Here is a 22,638-nt window from a genome sequence, read left to right as displayed (position 1 = left end):
CTTTATAATAATAATATTACTTATATATATATTTGTATTTTTATAAAAGTAAACTAATATAGCGTTGAGCTTTGTTTAAAGATTTCCCTGTGGAACGAACCGGACTTACTAAAAACTACACTACTGTACGATTAGGTACACTGCCTATAAGTGTTGTAGCAAGGTTTAAGTATATCCATTCTATAAATAAATAAATATCTTGTGTAAAATTGTATCGTATTTAATAGTATTTCCTGCTAAAATTTAATAACTATTTTATATACACCTCGCATAACATCAAGTATTTTTGGCGCCGCTGCCGGGGAACTATCTTAAAAGCCGGAAGCGCAACGCTAATATAAAAAAAAAAAAAAGATTTTTATCTACTTTTATTAAAATTCGTTTTTGTAAAAATACGTTTTAATTATTCAAAAATATAAAAAGAAAAACAAAAATATTAGTATTTTTAAGATTTTGTTAAATATTTAAGTTTTATAAGTTTCTTTATTTCTATTTTAGTTTATAAAAATATAAATTTTATTAAACATCTTTTATTTATATAAAAAAAAAAACAGAAAACATAAAATAAAAAAAAAAATAAAGAAAACGCGTAAAAATTTCAAACCTGTCAACAGAATTTCTGAACCCCGCGACTCGCGGGGTTTTCTTCAATAATTGCCGCGACTCGCGGAGACCTTCTGACAGGCGACAGGAAGCCCTAAACCTGCATTAATTACGGTTATTATTAATTAATTATTATTAAAACCTAATTATTATTATTATTATTATTATTAGTTTTAGTTTTATTTTTACTTTTTATTTAATTTATGTATTTAGTATTAATTAGTTTTTATAAAATTGTAAAATTTGTAGTTTTATTAAATAAATAATATAAAAATAATATTTTTATAAAAATTGTACTTTTTACAACTTTTTGTATATTTTTATATTTTGTACCTTTTTAATCGTTGTAGCGTAATATTTATTTTTAGCTCATATTTAATTTTAAACTTAGTTTTTGCTATAGTTATTTTTACTCCTAGATTTTTAGGCTTTGCCGTAGAACTCTCTTAAGTGCTTTTTCTTTAGACTAAGATTTAGGTGCTTTAGAATTTTGCGACGCCTTTTTAAGTTTTAGTTTCTTTTTAAGTTATTTCCATTTGGGATTTAGTTTTTCCTGTAAGCTTTAATATTTTTAGACCTTTTACTATGTATCAATTATCATTCCAATTAATAATTTCAATTTACGATTATAATTTTAAGTTAGTTGTAGTAATAAGGTTAGGTTAGTTAAGTATTTTTAAGTTTTTATAAGTTTCTTTTATTTTTCCGTCACCTTTTATTTTTCAACCATTTTTTTTTTCTTTTTCGACCTTTGGCGACGAACTCTTTTTCTCTCTTATTTCTCGCTATTCTAGTTTTTAGGACTTAGAATTTTTTCTACTTCTTATCTAAATTTCTTAAAATTACGAAAATTTATTTTAAGTGGTTAAATTAATAGACATCGAAATTTTCTGGTTCGTAGTAATAGTTGGATTTGTACGTGGACCGGGTTATTGGAGCCAAACAGTCCTCAATTATATTGAGACCAAACGAATCCTGCCCCTCTGCTGCATCTTTTGGCTATTCGAAACGTGGGCAAAATCAGAAAAGTCTATTGATTGGATAACTTATTATAATTTTTCTTTCCTTTTTAAAACTAATAGGATATTCAGTGAATGCACCGAGCAAGACATTCATCACCTTTTGTACGTTCACCACCTGTAACTCGATCAAGACATCGTTTAAAAAATATAACCGCCGTTGATTTTTCTTTAGAATCGTCATCCAGTCGACCAAGTACTTCAGTTCAAATTACCGATAATCCATTTTTTGAACCCGACCTCACAATTGAGAATCCAGAAAATATTCAGGAACGGTTCATAGATCCTGAACCATTAAACTTTCCTCCGGAACCACCAATCATTCAAACAGAGATTGTTGAGGAACGAACCATTAAATCAGAATCATCTAGTGATACCGATTCAACAAATTCAATTATGGAGAATCTGGAACCTTTAAGTATGGAAGACCGAATGAGAGCTAAACGCACTGGCCAAGGTCACGCAATTACTCATCCAGACATTAATGCGCCAGATTATGAAATCAAAGGACAAATTCTACACATGGTGACTAATCAATGCCAATTTAGTGGTGCGCCGAAGGAAGATCCAAATGAACATCTACGTACCTTTAATAGGATCTGCACACTATTTAAAATCCGAGAAGTGGAGGATGAACAGATATATCTCATGTTATTTCCCTGGACTTTAAAGGGAGAAGCCAAAGATTGGTTGGAATCGTTACCTGAAGGGGCGATCGATACATGGGACGTTTTAATTGACAAATTTCTTAAACAATTTTTTCCTGCATCTAAAGCCGTAAGACTTCAAGCAGAAATTGTTACGTTCACACAGAAGCCAAATGAAACTCTATATGAGGCGTGGACAAGATATGGAAAGTTGTTAAGAGGATGTCCGCAACATGGTTTAGACACCTGTCAAATAGTACAAATATTCTACCGAGGATGCGACATCACTACAAGAAAAGACATAGATATAGCAGCTGGTGGTTCTATTATGAAGAAAACCGAAACTGATGCTTACAAAATTATTGATAATACTGCTTCCCACTCACATGAGTGGCACCAAGAAAAAGATATCATTAGATCATCTAAAGCAGCTAGAGCCGATTCTAGCCATGACTTAGATTCCATTTACGCAAAGATAGATGCTTTCGAAAGACGAATGGAAAAGATGACTAAAGATATTCACTCAATACGAATTAGTTGTGAGCAGTGTGGAGGACCACATTTGACAAAAGATTGTCTCAGTATTGAATTAACAATGGAACAAAGAGAGAATATTTCATACATAAACCAAAGGCCTGGAAATAATTATCAGAATAATTATCAACCGCCAAGACCGATTTACAATCAAAACCAGAATTATAACCGAAATATTCCATACAATAACCAACAAGGTCCTAGCAATCAACAAGTATCCAATAATACTTACAATCAGCAAAGACCAAATTTTCAAAACAAACCACCACAACAAACCGATGATAAAAAGCCGAATTTAGAAGATATGATGACGAAGCTAGTTGAAACTCAAACGCAATTTTTCACATCTCAAAAACAAACAAATGAACAAAATGCTCAAGCATTTAGAAATCAACAAGCTTCTATTCAAAATCTGGAACAAGAAGTAAGTAACCTAGCAAGGTTAATAGGTGAAAGAAAACCGGGAAGTCTACCTAGTGATACAAACGCTAACCCCCGGAATGAAACAGCTAAAGTTATTACCACAAGAAGTGGTACAACACTTAAACCACCTGAAATACCTGTAACTTCTGATGAAACTATTCCTACTCCACAAGAACCACAACCTGATCAAGATAAGGAAAAAGAACCGGTAGTTGAAAAGGTTAATGAAAATAACACAGTTAAGGCTAAACCTTATGTTAAACCATACCAACCACCACTTCCTTATCCGAGTAAAATGAAGAAAGAAAAACTTGAAGCCGAGCAATCCAAATTCTTGGATATGTTTAAACAGATAAATGTAAATCTTCCTTTCATTGATGTGATTTCAGGAATGCCAAGATATGCTAAATTCTTGAAAGATCTAATCTCAAATAGAAAGAAAATGGAAGAACTCTCGGCTGTCACTATGAATGCAAATTGTTCAGCAGTGCTGTTGAATAAGATACCAGAAAAACTATCTGATCCAGGAAGTTTCACAATTCCATGTTTTCTGGGTAGTCTTAGTTCAATAGAAGCATTGGCAGACTTAGGTGCTAGTATAAATCTAATGCCGTATTCACTATACACTAAACTAGACCTTGGAGAATTGAAACCAACCAGAATAAGCATACAGCTAGCCGATAGATCAATAAAATATCCTAGAGGGATAATGGAGAACATGCTAGTTAAAGTTGGTACTTTAGTATTTCCAGTAGATTTTGTTGTTTTGGACATGGAAGAAGATTCTCAAGTTCCTCTCATATTAGGAAGACCATTCTTAAACACGGCTAAAGCAATGATAGACGTGTTCGGTAAGAAACTGACCCTAAGTATAGAGGATGAGAGTGTTACCTTTTCAGTTGATAGAGCAATGCAACAACCACAATCTGCAGATGATACATGTTATTATATTCAAACTATAGATGCACATGCGGAATTATTAGAAGAATTTCCAGAATTACAAGGAACAGGAGAATGTTCTTTAGGAGAAGGTAATGAACCAATTGATGAAGCTGAAATGTTAGCTACACTTATAGCTAATGGATATGAACCAACAACAGAAGAAATTCAAATGCTAAAAGAAGAAGACAGATATCGATATAAATCATCGATAGAAGAACCTCCGAAATTAGAGTTAAAGCCACTTCCAAACCATTTGGAATATGCTTATTTACATGGTGAATCTGAATTACCTGTAATAATATCATCTTCTCTTACTGAAAATGAGAAATCACAGCTCATTTCTGTGTTGAAAGCTCATAAACCAGCCATTGCATGGAAAATTCATGATATTAAAGGAATAAGTCCTTCGTATTGCACACATAAAATCCTTATGGAAGAAGGTCATAAAATGTATGTGCAACGCCAACGAAGATTAAATCCTAATATGCAAGATGTAGTTAAGAAAGAGATTATTAAACTGCTAGATGCAGGTTTGATATATCCAATCTCTGATAGTCCATGGGTAAGCCCAGTTCAATGCGTACCTAAGAAGGGTGGCATGACTGTCATCACAAATGAGAAAAATGAGCTTATTCCTACTAGGACTATAACAGGATGGTGTGTATGTATTGATTATAGAAAATTAAATGACGCCACCAGAAAAGATCACTTTCCCTTACCTTTCATAGATCAAATGTTGGAAAGATTAGCCGGAAATAGTTACTATTGTTTTCTAGATGGATTTTCCGGATATTTTCAAATTCCAATAGCACCCGAAGATCAAGAGAAAACCACATTCACGTGCCCTTATGGTACTTTTGCTTACAAACGCATGCCATTTGGACTTTGTAACGCCCCTGCAACCTTTCAAAGGTGTATGATGGCGATTTTTCACGACATGATAAAAGAATGCATGGAAGTATTCATGGATGACTTTTCAGTCTTCGGTGATACATTTAAATCATGTCTAGTTAATCTGGAACGAATGCTAATTAGATGCGAAAAATCAAATCTAGTACTTAATTGGGAAAAATGCCATTTCATGGTTAAAGAAGGCATCGTTCTTGGACATAAAATTTCAAAAGAAGGAATTGAAGTGGATAGAGCTAAAGTAGATGTAATTGCTAAACTTCCACATCCCACAAATGTTAGAGGAGTTAGGAGTTTTCTAGGGCATGCCGGTTTTTACCGACGTTTTATAAAAGATTTTTCTAAAATTGCCACTCCTATGAATAAACTCCTAGAAAAGGATGCGCCATTTATCTTTTCAGATGAATGTATCAAATCTTTTAATATTCTTAAAGAAAAACTCACTAATGCACCGATCATGATAACACCAAATTGGAATCTACCATTTGAACTAATGTGCGATGCAAGTGATTTTGCAATGGGAGCCGTTTTAGGACAAAGGATTGAAAAACGATTTCAACCTATATATTATGCTAGCAAGACATTACAAGGAGCACAAACGAATTATACAACTACTGAAAAAGAACTCCTTGCTATTGTCTTTGCTTTTGACAAATTTCGATCATATCTCGTTCTAGCAAAAACGGTGGTCTATACCGACCATTCTGCTCTTAGATACCTATTTTCAAAACAAGATGCTAAACCAAGATTAATCCGTTAGATCTTACTCTTACAAGAGTTTGATATTGAAATCCGAGATAAAAGAGGAGCAGAAAATCTCGCCGCTGATCATCTTTCTCGTCTTGAAAATCCCGAATTAGAAGTTCTGAATGAATCGGCCATACAAGACAACTTTCCTGATGAATATCTATTGAAGATAGATTATAAAGAAATCCCATGGTTTGCAGACTATGCAAACTACTTAGTTTGTGGATTCCTTGAAAAAGGATTATCGTACCAAAGACGAAAGAAATTCTTCAGTGATATAAAACACTATTTCTGGGAAGATCCACATCTGTTTAAAAGTTGTCCCGATGGAATAATACGCCGATGTGTATTTGGAGATGAAGCTAGTAAAATTTTAAACCATTGTCACACAGGACCAACAGGAGGGCATTATGGGCCTCAACTAACAGCAAGAAAAGTTTATGAAGCTGGATTCTATTGGCCTACAATTTACAAAGACACACACCTTCTTTGCAAATCCTGTGATGCATGTCAAAGGGCCGGAAAAATAAGTCAACGTGATGAAATGCCACAAAATGTCATCCAAGTATGTGAAGTATTTGACATTTGGGGTATTGACTTTATGTGTCCATTTCCAAAATCTCATAATAATCTATATATACTCGTAGCCATTGATTATGTATCTAAATGGGCGGAAGCACAAGCTCTCCCAACTAACGATGCACGAGTTGTAGTCAACTTTTTAAAACGTCTTTTTGCAAGGTTTGGAACACCGAAAGCTTTAATAAGTGATCGGGGTACTCATTTCTGTAATAATCAACTTGAGAAAGTTCTTAAAAGATATGGAGTAACTCATAAAATCTCCACCGCATATCATCCACAAACAAGTGGACAAGTTGAAAATACCAACCGAGCTTTAAAACGTATTCTAGAGAAAACCGTAGGATCAAATCCGAAGGAATGGTCCATTAAATTGGAGGATGCACTCTGGGCTTTTAGAACAGCCTACAAAACTCCAATTGGAACCACACCTTTTAGACTTGTTTATGGAAAAGCATGTCATCTTCCAGTAGAAATTGAACACAAAGCATTTTGGGCTTTGAAGACATGTAATCTTGATTTACATGAAGCCGGACGTCTACGATTAAGTCAACTAAACGAATTAGAAGAATTAAGACATGAAGCATACGAAAATTCGTTAATCTATAAAGAAAGAACGAAGAAATGGCATGATAAAAGAATCAGAAGTTCAAAAGAATTTAAAGAAGGAGACAGAGTTCTTCTTTTCAATTCACGATTCAAGCTATTTCCTGGAAAATTGAAATCAAGATGGTCTGGACCATTCATAGTCAAAAGAGTTTTCCCATACGGAACGATAGAATTAATAAATTCAAATGGGATTGAATTTAAAGTTAATGGTCACAGAGTTAAACATTACATACATGGTCCGATGGAAGTCGACAACGAAGTTAATCACAATTTCGACACCACAGCTAACTAAGTGTGGGGAGAATCAAGTCTTTAAAGGATAATATGTATTTCTGTTAGAGTTAGATTGTCTGTTTTCGTGTAGTTCTCGAAAATGGAACACGTATGGTCTTTCCCTAGCAGACCCTAAAGAACTAGTCTTCTCCCCCCATTCTGAATTTTTATTTTTTTTAGGTTTTTACGAAATGAAGACTGCCTGTGAACTAAACCATGGTCTAATGCTACACGCTTTGATCACTAAACGTAATAATGACATACTACCGAGTGAATTAGTATCAGTAATCAGAGAAAGAATGGACGGAGTTAGAAAAGGATCCAGATGCGAAGATAATAAGTTACAATTTGGTAAAGGAAAATCAAAATCCGCAGCGAAAAGAAGAGCACGACACCTAGAAAGATGTCACAAATGCGGAAAATGGTCACATGGAGGTAAATGTTCAAATAATCAAACCTATTCAAATACCGAATTTGTTACTTTATGCAGAGACGGACCGTTCATATGTTTAGAAGAAAAGACAATGAATGCTCGAGGTTACGCCTATGCAGCCATGGAAAACCAATTAAACCGACTATCTTATGAATATAATAGATCATATAACTAAGAAATCTATTTCACAGGTATGTCTGTACAGTTTTTATTTTTATTTTTATTTTTTTTTAACCTTTTGATAATAAACGCTAATTTGTTCGCTAAAAAGTATTAAATTGGTATTAAATAAAATTAGGTTTGGCGACCGAAATTATTGATATCATTCAAAAATTTATTACATCACTGCGAAATTTAACGTTTATTCTTAAGGTATAAATATCTTTAATCAATCAACCCAAAATATTTCAAAAATTCGTCATGAGTTAAATTAGGTCTTGGAACCGAAATTACTTTACCGAAAAGAGGGGCGCATATTTTTGATAATATTTGATTAATTAAAGTGGGATAAAAAGACAAAAAGATTTTTAATTTTATTTTTACCATGTTTTTAAAATTAATATTTAAATCTTAAATTAATATTGTAAACTTTGTAAAAACAATATATTTAAAATTGTAAATATTTGAAAAATTAATATAAGTTTGGTATGAATTTATGAATTTTTAAATTAAGTTTGGTTTGAATTTTTAATTTTTAAAATATGAAATTTTAATTTTATGCATTTCAAATTTTAAGTTTGGTGTGAATTTTTAATTTTTAATTTTGAATTTTATATTTAAGTTGTGTGAATTTAAAAACAAAAATTTACTTTATCTCATTAAGTTAAAAATATGATTTTTAAAATTCGTCGTAAGTTGAAGACTAGGTCTTTGAACCGAAATTGCTTTACCCGAGGGAGGGACGAGAACTTTTATTATCATTATTTTTAATCTTATTGAATTAAAGTATGCCAAAAACATTGAAAAAACCCAAAAAAATCTTAGCTTTTAAAACAATCGCTACAAAAAGACAAATTTTAAAATTTTGTCGAGGGACGGACTAGGACATCGATCCGAAACGACCTCGTCCTAGATAACAAGGGAAACAAAATTTTAAAATTAATTTCTTAATTGTTTTCAAAAGTTAATGATTATAAAAAAAAAAAAAAAAAAAATACCAAACTCCGCGACTCGCGGAGTTTGGAGCCTAAATCTCCGCGACTCGCGGAGGGACCAAATTACAGAAAAAAAAATATAGAGAGCTGCACGAACTGATCAGCTCCCACACACAAAACTGCAAAAATACAGCTCGAAAAAACCCCGAAAAAACCCGAAAATCACCCCCAAAAATCTCAATTTTTAACCGTTAATCACCAAATTTTTTGCTAAAATCATGTTGAGAAGGATGATATCTAAGAATTACTCAAGAAAAACGGTAAATTTCTACACCTAAACACCATTTAATTCGAATTTTAGTGTTCTTGAGCTATTTTTCCCCAATTTGATTTTGATGCTTTTTAGTGTAATTAGACTTAAATTGTTTATGTATTATGCTTGTATAACCTAGATTGATGCTATTTAACATGATTAGAAGCCTTAAACTTCAAATTTTGAATAATCTAGGGTTTGTGTTCTTGAGCAATTTGGGGCTTTTTGATATAAACAGGTTATGGCCGATTTTTGTCATGAATTGTTGCTAAATTGAGTAGTGTAACATGTCTAGGTAGTTAAATGATCCAAACTTTGAGCCTAAACATGATTTTGAGAATTAAAGTGGACTTTTTCAAGTCTAAAATTCATGAACTTGATTTTTGAAAGATAATGCCATTTGAGACTTGTTTGATTGCTAGTAATGATTATTTTGATATGTTATTTGAGTTGAATGCTTATGAACTTGGCGAAAATTTTCGTATATGCTTATTTGAAAAAGTGTAGATTTGATAAAAATGTGAAAATAAGCTTAAGTTTGATATAAATTGATAATGTCATTGTAATTATTTTGATTGATGATTTTGCTGACACTAATGCATATTTGGATGCACAAAATTTGTGTTTGATGTGTTTTGCAGAATGAAAGGGGTGAATCTTCATCCCAAGCCCGCCATGCTCCTGCTGAGAATTTGGAACAACAGGAGGTAGATAACTACTACAAGCAGGATGTACCTCATCCAGTCATGACCTTTTCCGATATGCATTTGGAAGAGTTGCACCCGAACCTGAGATTTGACAGACTTTGGATAGATTATCCAAAATATCAACGGGGTTTGCATACTCTTCATTCCAAGGTTGTTGAGGTACCGAGGGTCATAGAATGGGGACCCTTAGAAGCTGTAGAATTGGCCGGGCCAATTAGGGAATTACTTGTACAGAGGTATGGTAATTCTTCTTTTAATGACTGGATATGTTTATTCACCATACGCAGACCTGTATATAAAGTATGGTGTGAAGAGTTGTTATGTAGTATAGAGTTGAATGATCGGGTAGCTAGTTTAACCGATCGTTCTTTTATTAGATTTTTGTTAGGCGGTTCGATGCGCCACATGTCTTTACTGGACATGGCTCAGGCTTTACGTATGTATACGCCTGAGGAATTAGCGTCTGCCGATTGTAGAGGATTGATACTAAACGGTAGAAAGATAGATGAGAATTTTGATACACACGGTGTGTGGAGTCAAATGACAAGCCATCACCGTTTCAAAGGGGGAAACTACTCTTATTTGGATATAGATAGAGCCGAATTAAGAGTGATACATAGGTTTTTAGCTAATTCGATTACACAAAGGGGTAAGAACAAAGAAAAAGTAAATGAACAGGATTTGTTTTACCATATGTGTATTCGAGACCCACACAGCGCTGTAAGTATACCATATTGTGTGGGTTATTATTTATCAGCTATGGTTCGGGGGATGCGTCCACATAGCATAATAGGAGGTGGTATTTTTATTACTTTGATTGGTGAATATCTCGGTGTGGATATAAGTCGGGGGGGATTATTAGTAGAAGAGCCGGAACCCCGCGACACTATAGGTTTAAATGTATACCATGGTGCGAAAGTTTTGAAGCGGCGAAATAACGCCGCAGTACGATACAATGGTAGACATCCACAGGTAGAGAGAAACCAGCAGCAAGGTAATGTAGGAGGGGGGAATGAGATGCAAGAAATGCATAGGTTTATAGCTTCTCAGGAATACGAAAATGCTAGACAGAGAGCATTTGAAGATTGGCAAGTTCATCAGAACCAGATCATAGCGCATTGCCAACATATAGGTAGAAACTATATTCCTACACCGAAACCCGTCTTCCCTCCTTGGTCGATAGAGATGCAGCCACCATATCCTACGTATGACCCTGCCGAAGCATTCTATAGCACTTATGGTTATGCGTGGAACCCCTATTGGTACCAATATCATCCTTAGTTTACTTATTATTTTTTATTATTTTGTAATTTGTAATTATTGATACATTTAATATTTTTGTTAATATTGTAATCATTTTTATAATTATCTAACTTTTATTCTTAGATTTTAATAATTTTTGAATGTGGGGTAATAAACCAAACTTCAAAAATATGTATATATGTTTGCAGTTTATCTTATGTACACAACAGAGTAAAACAACGCATTTTCAAAGACTGGCATTAAGTTCAGCAAAAGCAACTAATTTTGACGACAAGATGCAAAATATATGTGAAATAACAACAAGACGGAATGAACAAATGATGTGCACCATTTATCATTCAGCAAACAAACGACAATATATTTGGAAACTTTGGTAAAAATTTAATCATTTTCACACAAATCACCCTCAATAATTTAAATTGTTACTGATTTCTTGCAAATGAGGGCATTGCAAGATCTTAAGTGTGGGAAGGGGTTAAATTCTTTCGGATTTTAAAATTTTTTACTTTATACACTTGGTTACCATTAAAAATACTAGTAAAGCAGTAGTTGTATTAGAATCTAGTGCTCTCTGATAAAAAAGAACAGCCCTAGTCTTATATACTGACTACCCAATTCTAGTAAAATTTTTCAAAATTTTCAATTAAATGAATTCAAAATCATGTTTATACATATTTATGAACGATAAAACTAGGTTTTAACACCGAAATTATTGTTACCTCGGAAAGGACATAAATTGAGAAACAAACTAAAATGTTAAAATTCATTTAAAATGGAATAGAGAACGATAAAAAGGAAAATAAAAGCCAAGTGTGGGAAAATTTACCAAGTTATTTTAAACATATGTCACATATATCTGTAACAAATAACTGAAAATACTTTTGCTTTGGACTAAACTAAACTGTTTTACCCAATGAAAGAAAAGAAGAGATGGATCTACACGATGAATCAATTCCATCATTAAAAGGAAGTAAAGTCTTCCGAAAAAGAAACGCGCTTCTTGATTTAGGTCATGAAGTTGTCGTTCAGACCAGCTGTAGGTTGACGAAAAATCTAGAAAAGTCATCACTAAAATCAGCAGGAAATCCACGGACCTCAGCATTAAACAGGGTCGCCAAGTGGTCAGATTTATCCTAACCATGAGAAGGATTTATCTCGTACAATGGGGAGGCACCGTGCAAATTAGCTTGATAAGACTAATGAATCAGATCCCCAGAAAAGGATAATCTCCTTAAAGATTAAAAATCAGCTTTTAAGACTGATATTACTCAATCCTAGAGATTGACCTTAAAGATTGAGAATTCAAACTCATGGAATTCAATGATATCTAAACTCGAGCTTAAACGAGAAAATATTTTGATCAAAATTACAAACCGATTTGTTTTCTGAAAACCCTATTTTCAATGCATTCATTACCATTGAACGTAAAATCCTAGGAATTCACCTGGAATTCATTAGGTCACCTGAACTAAATCGGGTGTTAACCGTAAGAACGGTGGTTGCATAGCATGGTCAAAGACAGGACCTTGTGCCAGACCGAAAAATTATAAGGGTGAGCTTTACTATTGCTCCTACCAAGGATAGTAATTGCGTCCGACACGTTATAGACCATAATCAAAAGCATGTCACGGGACATTGCCTTAACAGTTGCCTGTTCAACGCTTTCCTTTACAACCGGACGGTAGTTTGCCGAAAGGTAATATACGGAACAAGTAAACTGGACGTGTTGCTTTCCAAATACAAGGTTAGCAAGTGGGTGACACAAAACCGCAAGTTTTGAGCTAAAATTTTCAAATCTGAAACCCACCAAACCCACAAAAATATTTTGCAAACACCGGTAAAGGGTTATTCCGGAAAACTTATCTAGGGTAAAAACTAGATTTAATTTTCAAAAGATCAAATGTTTTCATAAAGATCCAATTTCCTTAATGGATCTAAATTTTTATAGTCATGTGGGACTGTAAACCATATCGTTACTACCATTGTTTATACCGCCGTATAGAAATCACTGATGTACAAAGTGTGAAGAATAAAGAAGTGATTCTAGTATTCCAAGACAATATTGCTTGAGGACAAGCAACGCTCAAGTGTGGGAATATTTGATAATGCTAAAAACGAACATATATTTCATAGCATTATTCCTCAAGAAAGACAAGCTTTTAGTTGCAATTGTTCTATTTACAAGTGATATTCGTTTAAATAATAAAAGGTGAAGACAAAAGACAGATTCGACGAATTGAAGACGCAAACGACCAAAAAGCTCAAAAGAACAAAAGACAATCAAAAAGGTTCCAATTATTGATAAGAAACGTCTCGAAATTACAAAAGTACAAGATTCAAAATGCAAAGTACAAGATATTAAATTGTACGCGAGGACGTTCGAAAATCCGGAACCGGGACCAGAGTCAACTCTTAACGCTCGACGCAACCGACTAAAAATTACAAGTTAACTATGTATATAAATATAATATAATATATAATTAATTATATTAATTATATATATATTATATATATATTATTAAAACCGTCGGCAGCAAGAAACTCCAAGGGTGTGAGCTGTAAATACATCCTCCGCGACTCGCGGAGTTTGAAGGGGTTTTTGCCGCGAGTCGCGGAGCCCCAATTTTCAACTCTGGCTATAAAGCCAACCGAATTCTGATCAAATTTCATCATCTTTTTTTTTCTTCCTCTTCATACGTAAAATTTATATTTATATTTATAATTTATATTTTAATTTTAATTATAATTCTAATAATAAGGGTATGTTAGCGAATGTTGTAAGGGTGTAAGTCGAAATTCTGTCCGTGTAACGCTACGCTATTTTTAATCATTGTAAGTTATGTTCAACCTTTTTATATTAATGTCTCGTAGCTAAGTTATTATTATGCTTATTTAAAACGAAGTAATCATGATGTTGGGCTAATTACTAAAATTGGATAATTGGGCTTTGTACCATAATTGGGGTTTGGACAAAAGAACGACACTTGTGGAAACTAGACTATGGGCTATTAATGGGCTTTATATTTGTTTAACTAAATGAAAGTTTGTTAATGTTAATATAAATATTTACAATTGGGCGTCCCTATAAATTACCATATACACTCGATCGGACACGATGGGCGGGGTATTTATATGTACGAATAATCGTTCATTTAACCGGACACGGGAATGGATTAATAGCCACTAGAATAATTAAAACAGGGGTGAAATTACATTCAAGGGTAATTGGTGTAATTGTTAACAAAGTAGTAAAACCTTGGTTTACACGCAGTCGATAACCTGGTGTATTCATTAAACAAAGTATTAAAACCTTGTTACAATTCGAATCCCCAATTAGTTGGAATATTTAACTTCGGGTATAATAATAATTTGACGAGGACACTCGCACTTTATATTTATGACTGATGGACTGTTATGGACGAAAACCAGACGGACATATTAAATAATCCAGGACAAAGGACAATTAACCCATGGGCATAAAACTAAAATCAACACGTCAAACATCATGATTACGGAAGTTTAAATAAGCATAATTCTTTTATTTCATATTTAATTTCCTTTATTTTATATTTAATTGCACTTCTAATTATCGCACTTTTATTTATTGTTATTTAATCGCACTTTTAATTATCGTACTTTTTAATTATCGCAAGTTTATTTTATCGCACTTTTATTATTCGCAATTTCATTATCGTTATTTACTTTACGCTTTAATTTAAGTCTTGTATTTATTTAATATTTTATATTTGGTTTTAACTGCGACTAAAGTCTTAAAATCGACAAACCGGTCATTAAACGGTAAAAAACCCCCTTTATAATAATAATATTACTTATATATATGTTTGTATTTTTATAAAAGTAAACTAATATAGCGTTGAGCTTTGTTTAAAGATTTCCCTGTGGAACGAACCGGACTTACTAAAAACTACACTACTGTACGATTAGGTACACTGCCTATAAGTATTGTAGCAAGGTTTAAGTATATCCATTCTATAAATAAATAAATATCTTGTGTAAAATTGTATCGTATTTAATAGTATTTCCTGCTAAAATTTAATAACTATTTTATATACACCTCGCATAACATCAGAGGCGTTTGCTACCTCATGGGAGGAATTCAAAGGGGCCCTGATTGAGGAATATTTCCCTAGGACCGAGATCCAGAAGATGGAGATTGATTTTATGCAGTTGAAGGTTGTAGGGAATGATCTCGACGGGTACAATCGTAGGTATTTGGAACTAGCCCTTATGTGTCCTACCATGGTCACCCTAGAATTCAAGCGTATGGAGAGATACTTGTGGGGACTTCCTAAGTCCATTAAGGGAAATGTCACCTCGTCTAAGCCACCCAATGTCCTGGAAGCAATGCGCATGGCGCACACTTTAATGAACCAAATCATCATCGATGAACCGGAAAAGGCTAAGCCCGAAGCGGGTAGTAGTGATAAGCGAAAGTGGGATAACAGCAAGGGTAGAGCCTATGATCAAAACCCGGCGAAGCGACATGAGGGTTTCAAAGGAAACAACAACGGTGGGAACCCCAACCCGAACTACAAGGGCACCTTACCGCAATGCAATAGGTGTTACAAGCACCATACTGGGTATTGTAATGTGGTTTGTGAAAAGTGCCAACGGACTGGGCATATCGGTAAAGACTACAAGGTCACCACCCTGAATGTGAAGGCGAACCCCAATGGACCAAAAAAGTGCTACGAATGCGGACAGACGGGCCACTTTAGAAATGCGTGTCCCAACAAAAGAAAGGACGGCGGACTACCCCGTGGTAGAGCTTTCAACGTTAATGCAAGGGATGTACGCGAGAACCCCGACTTGGTGACAGGTATATTCACTATCAACAATCTATTAGCTTCTGTCCTATTTAATACTGGTACCGATAGAAGTTATGTATGTAGACACTTTTGCGATAAGATAAATTGGTTGTTAGTTCCTTTAAGGGAGAGTATGCTTGTAGAAGTGGCCAATGGGAAACTTGAGAAAGTTGACCAAATTAGCCGAGGAGCCATTATCAACATAGCTGGTGTGGATTTCGAGATTGACTTGATACCCATTAAGTTGGGAAGCTTTGATGTTATTGTCGGTATGGACTGGTTGACCAAGATAAGGGCCGACATTATCTGTGGAGATAAAGCTCTTCGTATACTGCACGAAGACGGCGAGCCACTGATCATTTACGGAGAGAGATGTACCTCGAAGCTGAACCTCATTAGTTACATGAAAGCACAAAAGATCATGAAGAAAGGACGTCTTGCTGTGCTAGCACATGTGAAAACATTAGAAACCGAGGTGAAGAGTGTGAACGATGTTCGAATTATGAACGAGTTTTCCAATGTCTTTCTGGAGGAATTGCTTGGATTGCAGCCACCAAGAGCAGTAGCGTTTCAGATTGACTTAGTGCCAAGATCTGCACCTGTAGCTCGCGAACCTTATCGACTCGCGCCTTCCGAAATGCAAGAGTTACAGAGCCAATTACAAGAACTGCTAGACCATGGATTAATCCAACCAAGTTTATCGCCTTGGGGCACGCCTGTTTTATTTGTGAAGAAGAAGGATGGATCCTTCCGCATGTGTATCGACTACCGTGAACTCAACAAATTGACAATCAAGAATCGGTATCCTCTTCCCCGCATTGACGATCTTTTTGATCAACTACAAGGATCGAGCGTTTACTCCAAGATCGATTTGCGATCCGGTTATCACCAGTTGAGGGTGAAAGAAAGCGATGTGATTAAAACTGCGTTCAGAATTCGTTATGATCATTATGAGTTTCTCGTGATGCCATTCGGATTAATCAACGCACCTGCCGTATTTATGGACCTCATGAATCGTGTCTGCAAGCCGTACTTGGATAAGTTTGTTATCGTCTTCATAGATGATATCCTCATCTACTCTAAGAGCGAAGAAGAACACGAGCAACACCTTCGTTTAGTGCTTGAACTTTTGAGACAAGAGCAACTTTATGCAAAATTCTCCAAGTGTGAATTTTGGATAAAGGAAGTCCAATTTTTGGGTCATGTTGTGAGCAACCAGGGTATCAAGGTCGACCCCGCCAATATTGAAGCTATCAGCAAGTGGGAAACCCCCACTACTTCGATGCATATTCGCCATTTTTTAGGTCTCGCCGGTTACTACCGAAGATTTATTGAAGGTTTCTCTCTGATTGCGCGTCCTTTGATCGCGTTGACACACAAAGGGAAGAAGTTCATTTAGGAACCCGCACACGAATCAGCATTTCAAACCTTGAAGAAGAAGTTGACCACCGCACCTATCTTATAACTTCCTGAAGGCAGTGACGATTTCGTTGTTTATTGCGATGCTTCGAAAAGTGGTTTTGGTTGTGTACTGATGCAACGCACAAAGGTTATCGCCTATGCTTCCCGTCAATTGAAGATTTACGAACGGAACTACACTACTCACGATCTTGAACTTGGAGCCGTTGTCTTTGCGCTCAAATTGTGGAGACACTATTTGTATGGAACTAAGAGCACTATCTTCACCGACCACAAAAGTCTCCAACACATATTCGATCAGAAACAACTGAACATGCGACAGCGATGATGGATCAAGACGCTGAATGACTATGATTGTGAACTTCGTTATCATCCTGGTAAGGCCAATGTTGTAGCCGACGCTTTGAGTCGAAAGGAGAGGATGTCACCTCTTCGTGTTCGAGCTCTGAACATCACCATCCATTCAAACCTCAACAGCCAGATCAGAGTAGCCCAAGATGAGGCTCTCAAGGAGGAGAATATATCTCATGAACATTTGAACATTCTTGTCTCTCGATTCGAGGTTAGGGAGTCTGGACTCCGATGTTATGCCGGAAGAATTTGGGTACCTTGTTATGGAAATCTACGAAACCTTATATTAGATGAAGCCCACAAGTCGAGATATTCGATTCATCCAGGAGTGGGCAAAATGTACCACGATCTTAAAGAACAGTATTGGTGGTCGAACCTTAAGAAGGACGTTGCAACTTATGTTGGTAAGTGTTTGACTTGTTCGAAAGTTAAGGCCGAACATCAAAGACCTTCTGGGTTACTTCAACAACTGGAAATCCCGCAATGGAAGTGAGAAAGGATAACAATGGATTTCATTACCATGCTACCAAAGACGTTGAAGGTATTTCGTATGCCCGAGAGACATATTAAATTAATGTGGCTAATATGTTTTGATCCAAGTCGGGTCATACCCAATAACAAGCTTACTGACACCTTATTCGTATTTGATCTTAACGATTGGATCATTGATTAGATACGCGACACTTGAATTTTAAGGAAAAGGTTTCTTAAATAATATTACTTAATATGTTTATATAAGTTATGGAACAACTTATATAACAAGGATTTAATTATTTATAGGTTAAATAATTAATTAAGTTATGTTACATTTTATAAAATTGGTTTTATAAAATATACATAACAAATAATATACAAGTTTATAAAATGTGTTTTATAAAAACTGATTTTATAAAATCAGTTTTTTATATAAAAGTATATTATAACATGATAATGTGAGTGGCATGGGAGTTGGAATAAGCATGCATTTGTTTATTAATTACTACCCATGCTTAACCAAGACCAAGACTTAGTATTCTACACTCACACATGCATTCAAACATAATCAAGTAAGCTTAAAAAACTGCACAGAATTCTGCTCAAAGAGCTGTCTGGCCGTGGCTTATTTTGGCTCAAAAGGGAGTTCAAAGTTTGGTTTTACAAGCTCACATCTAGTGTCAATCAAATCCTAACTAAAGGCAAAGGTGTTGGGGTTATTGCTTGGGGTATTATTTGCTTGAGGCTTCAAGTTAGAGGCTCCATTCTTCATCATCTTCATCATCATCTTGCTTGCTTGAAAACCACCCTCAACTAGCTTGAGGAGGTATACATCTTCTCTACTTGTTCTATATTTGTAAGCATTTATCCAAGAGTTGATATTATCATGGAATTTAACTTAATTGCTTAACATGTTAACATGAATCATAATGCTTCCGCTTGTTTTAACTCTATTTAATTGGTTTAATGATTAAGTTAACTATATTAATATGTTGTTTTGAAACTTGTTAAATTCCATCAAGACGGTGGGCGGATACGATACCATTTGGGTTATTGTTGACCGTCTTACCAAATCTGCACACTTCCTAGCTATGAAGGAAACTGATACGATGGAGAGACTCGCACAACTATACATAAAGGAGGTTGTATCTCGTCATGGTGTACCTTTATCGATCATCTCAGATCGCGGTCCCCGTTTTGCTTCTAGATTTTAGCGTTCTTTGAAAGAAGCCATGAGAACCCGTCTCAACATGAGTACTGCTTATCATCCACAGACCAATGGGCAAAGTGAACGAATGATTTAGACTTTGGAGGACATGTTGCGTGCATGTGTCATTGATTTCGGAAAGGCCTGGGAAAGGCATTTGCCACTCGCCGAATTTTATTACAACAACAGTTATCACTTGAGTATTAATGCCGCACCTTTTGAAGCGTTGTATGGCCGCAAGTAACGATCTCCTATTTGTTGGGCCGAAGTAGGATAAAAACAAATCACCGGACCCGAGGTAGTCCACGAAACAACTGAGAAGATTGCTCAAATTCAAGCTAGACTTAAGACGGCCCGTGATCGTCAGAAGAGTTATGCTGATCTTAAATGTAAAGACTTTGAATTCAACGTGGGCGATCGTGTAATGTTGAAGGTTGCACCTTGGAAAGGTGTGATCCATTTTGGAAAACGTGGAAAGTTAAACCCACGATACATTGGTCCTTTCGAAATCTTGGAACGTGTTGGACACGTTGCTTACCGTTTAGATCTTCCAGCACAATTGAGCTCAGTTCATCCTACCTTCCACGTGTCAAACTTGAAGAAGTGTCTTGCTGCACCCGAACTTATCATACCACTGGAAGAACTTACAATTGATGATAAACTCCACTTCGTGGAAGAACATGTTGAGATTATGGACCGTGAGGTCAAAACTTTGAAATGCAACAAGATTCTGATTGCCCGAGTATGATGGAATGCCAAATGAGGACCTAAGTTTACCTGGGAGCGAGAGGATCAAATGATGCAGAAGTATCCTCACCTTTTCCCAACTCCTCCATCTTCTTCAGCTGTCCAGAAATTTTCTTTAACAGGTGGGTAATGTAACGACCCTGAATTTTCCATCTTTTATTAATAATGGTTATTATTAATGCTTGCGTGTTAATGAATGTATTTTATTACATTTACTTGTTACCATACATGACTTTTAAATGCCCGACACGTCTTTGTGACACACGAACTTTTCACGAATAATATTTCGAATATTATTTACATTCATGATTAAGTTTTATTAATCATTTTTAATTAACTAAGGTTACTAGTTAATTACTTGGGCTTTATTGGATTTAATTGTTAACTACTTGAACTTGGACTTTTATTAATGCTAATGGACTTAGAAGCCCACCCTACATCCTTAATGGACTAGTTAGCCCATATTTATGCAAGTATTACATTATGTTGCAACTAGATAAATTAACTTAGTAAAGAATCTAGTTACTAGTATGGTTACACCTTGTTCCCATGCAAACACACCTTATTACAATCTTTTTGAGCAAAATACATGCATGTAACTTGTGGACACTTCCCTCCCCTCCTTTTCTTTTGAAACCGTCGGCCTAGGGGAGTATTAGAGGGATTCAAATCTTTTTTTTTTTTGTGATACTTGCCTACTAGTACTCTCTTGTTTCATTTCACTTTACACACACATCAAACATACTTCTTCTTTTTCTCTCGTTCTCTCTCAAATATTGTAAGTAACTTGAGCTATTTCTCCTTCTTTTTCTCTTGTAAAAACCGAACCAAACACCTCATCATCATCATCACTTGTTCTTGTTTAATGTTTAAATACTTACTAGTTGTTGTTATTGTTGTTTACTTACTTGTTGTTGTAGTTATTACTTACTAGTTATTAAGAACCAAACTCTCTAGTTTGTTCTTCATTTTATCTTGTTCATGCAAGAACATACAAGAACATAAACCTTCTAGTTTATGTTCTACACTTAATGTTTTAAAAGATTGTAAGTTCATGTGTTGTAAATCATTACTTGAAGTTCATGTTGTAAACTTAAAGTTTACTTTCTTAAAGATCAAAGCCTTGGCTTGAATCTTTATAGTATGAACAACCATGAACTTGTTACTTGTTTATTTAGTTTATTACTTCATTTGTTGTACTTGTTCGATTCGTATTTGTGGTTAAATGGTCAAGTATTACAAGTTAATCTTGATCTCATACTTTCTTGAACTAAAGTTAACTTTATAATTTCAAGAACATGGAAGTTTAACTTTCTAGTTACAACTTCACATACTTATGAAAGATCTAAGTTTCTATAGCTTATGGTCTACTTATTTTGTCATAATCAAGAGCTCATAAGCTTACATATACTTTACAAGATGAAAATCTAAGTTTTATAGCTTATGGTTTCACTAAAGTAAAGATTCAAGTGTTATTACTTAGGATTTAACTTAGTAACTTTAGATCTAGACTTTTGGGTCTTGGGTCTTCAAGATCTAACTAAGAACTATGTTCTACAACTTAAGATCTTGATTAGTTAGTTTACTTTCAGGTTTGTAGTTCAATATTACTTTTATAACTCATGTATATGATAAATCTAAGATCTTGATGTAACTTTGGTTCATCAAACTACTTACAATACTTAATTGAGTTGTGCTATATATCTTAGATTTATATTATTGTTATGATGGTCAAAACTTGTTAAAGATAATGTAAACACATCAACGAGTTGTACACTTGAAGCTATATGCATCAAGGATGAGAACCGTGATGAACATCAAGCTCCAAGAACCCACCAGAACCCACTGTTTACTGTTTTCTGTAACTGATCAGACCTACTGGGCTGCTGTAAAGTTGATTTTCAGTTTGCTCAGTTTGTGTAGATGACTTTTCATTTAAGACTCGTCTTAATCCGAGTTACGGTTTAGGATTTATGGCCCTCCGATCATCACTATGTCCTTTTAATGGTGCTGAAAATTCTGACCTACTCGCACTTAGACCGTCGCCACGGTCAAACGAAGACGAGTTTGCTTCTGGAATTTTTACCACAACTAAAGGACTCATATACAGAGCCATGGCCACTGGTCTCACCTTATTTCAGTAGGTATAGAGGCCGTGGTGACTGATCGAAGTCCGCCTTTGTTTTAAACTCCTTTCATGAACGAAACTTACTTTACACCTTTTGTTTGATGATGAATGACGATGACCTTTAAGACCTAGTTTACATACTTTTAAACCTATTGGGACGATTTACTGACTTAGTAATATTTGACTTAGGTTGAGGACTTTTCGGACCTACATACTTGCTTACTTCCTGACTCAACTTTACTACTACTTTACCACTGTGAGTTATAGCATCCCTTTTTACTTTAACTATTTTGGGAACTGAGAATACATGCGCATTTTTTGTTTTACATACTAGGCACGAGTACTTAAACTTTATATATGTGTGGGTTATACAACGGCATAAACATTC

This window comes from Rutidosis leptorrhynchoides, chromosome 3, assembly GCF_046630445.1.
Source record: "Rutidosis leptorrhynchoides isolate AG116_Rl617_1_P2 chromosome 3, CSIRO_AGI_Rlap_v1, whole genome shotgun sequence".
Lineage (NCBI taxonomy): Eukaryota > Viridiplantae > Streptophyta > Magnoliopsida > Asterales > Asteraceae > Rutidosis > Rutidosis leptorrhynchoides.
Note: the sequence above shows the minus strand (reverse complement) of the source record.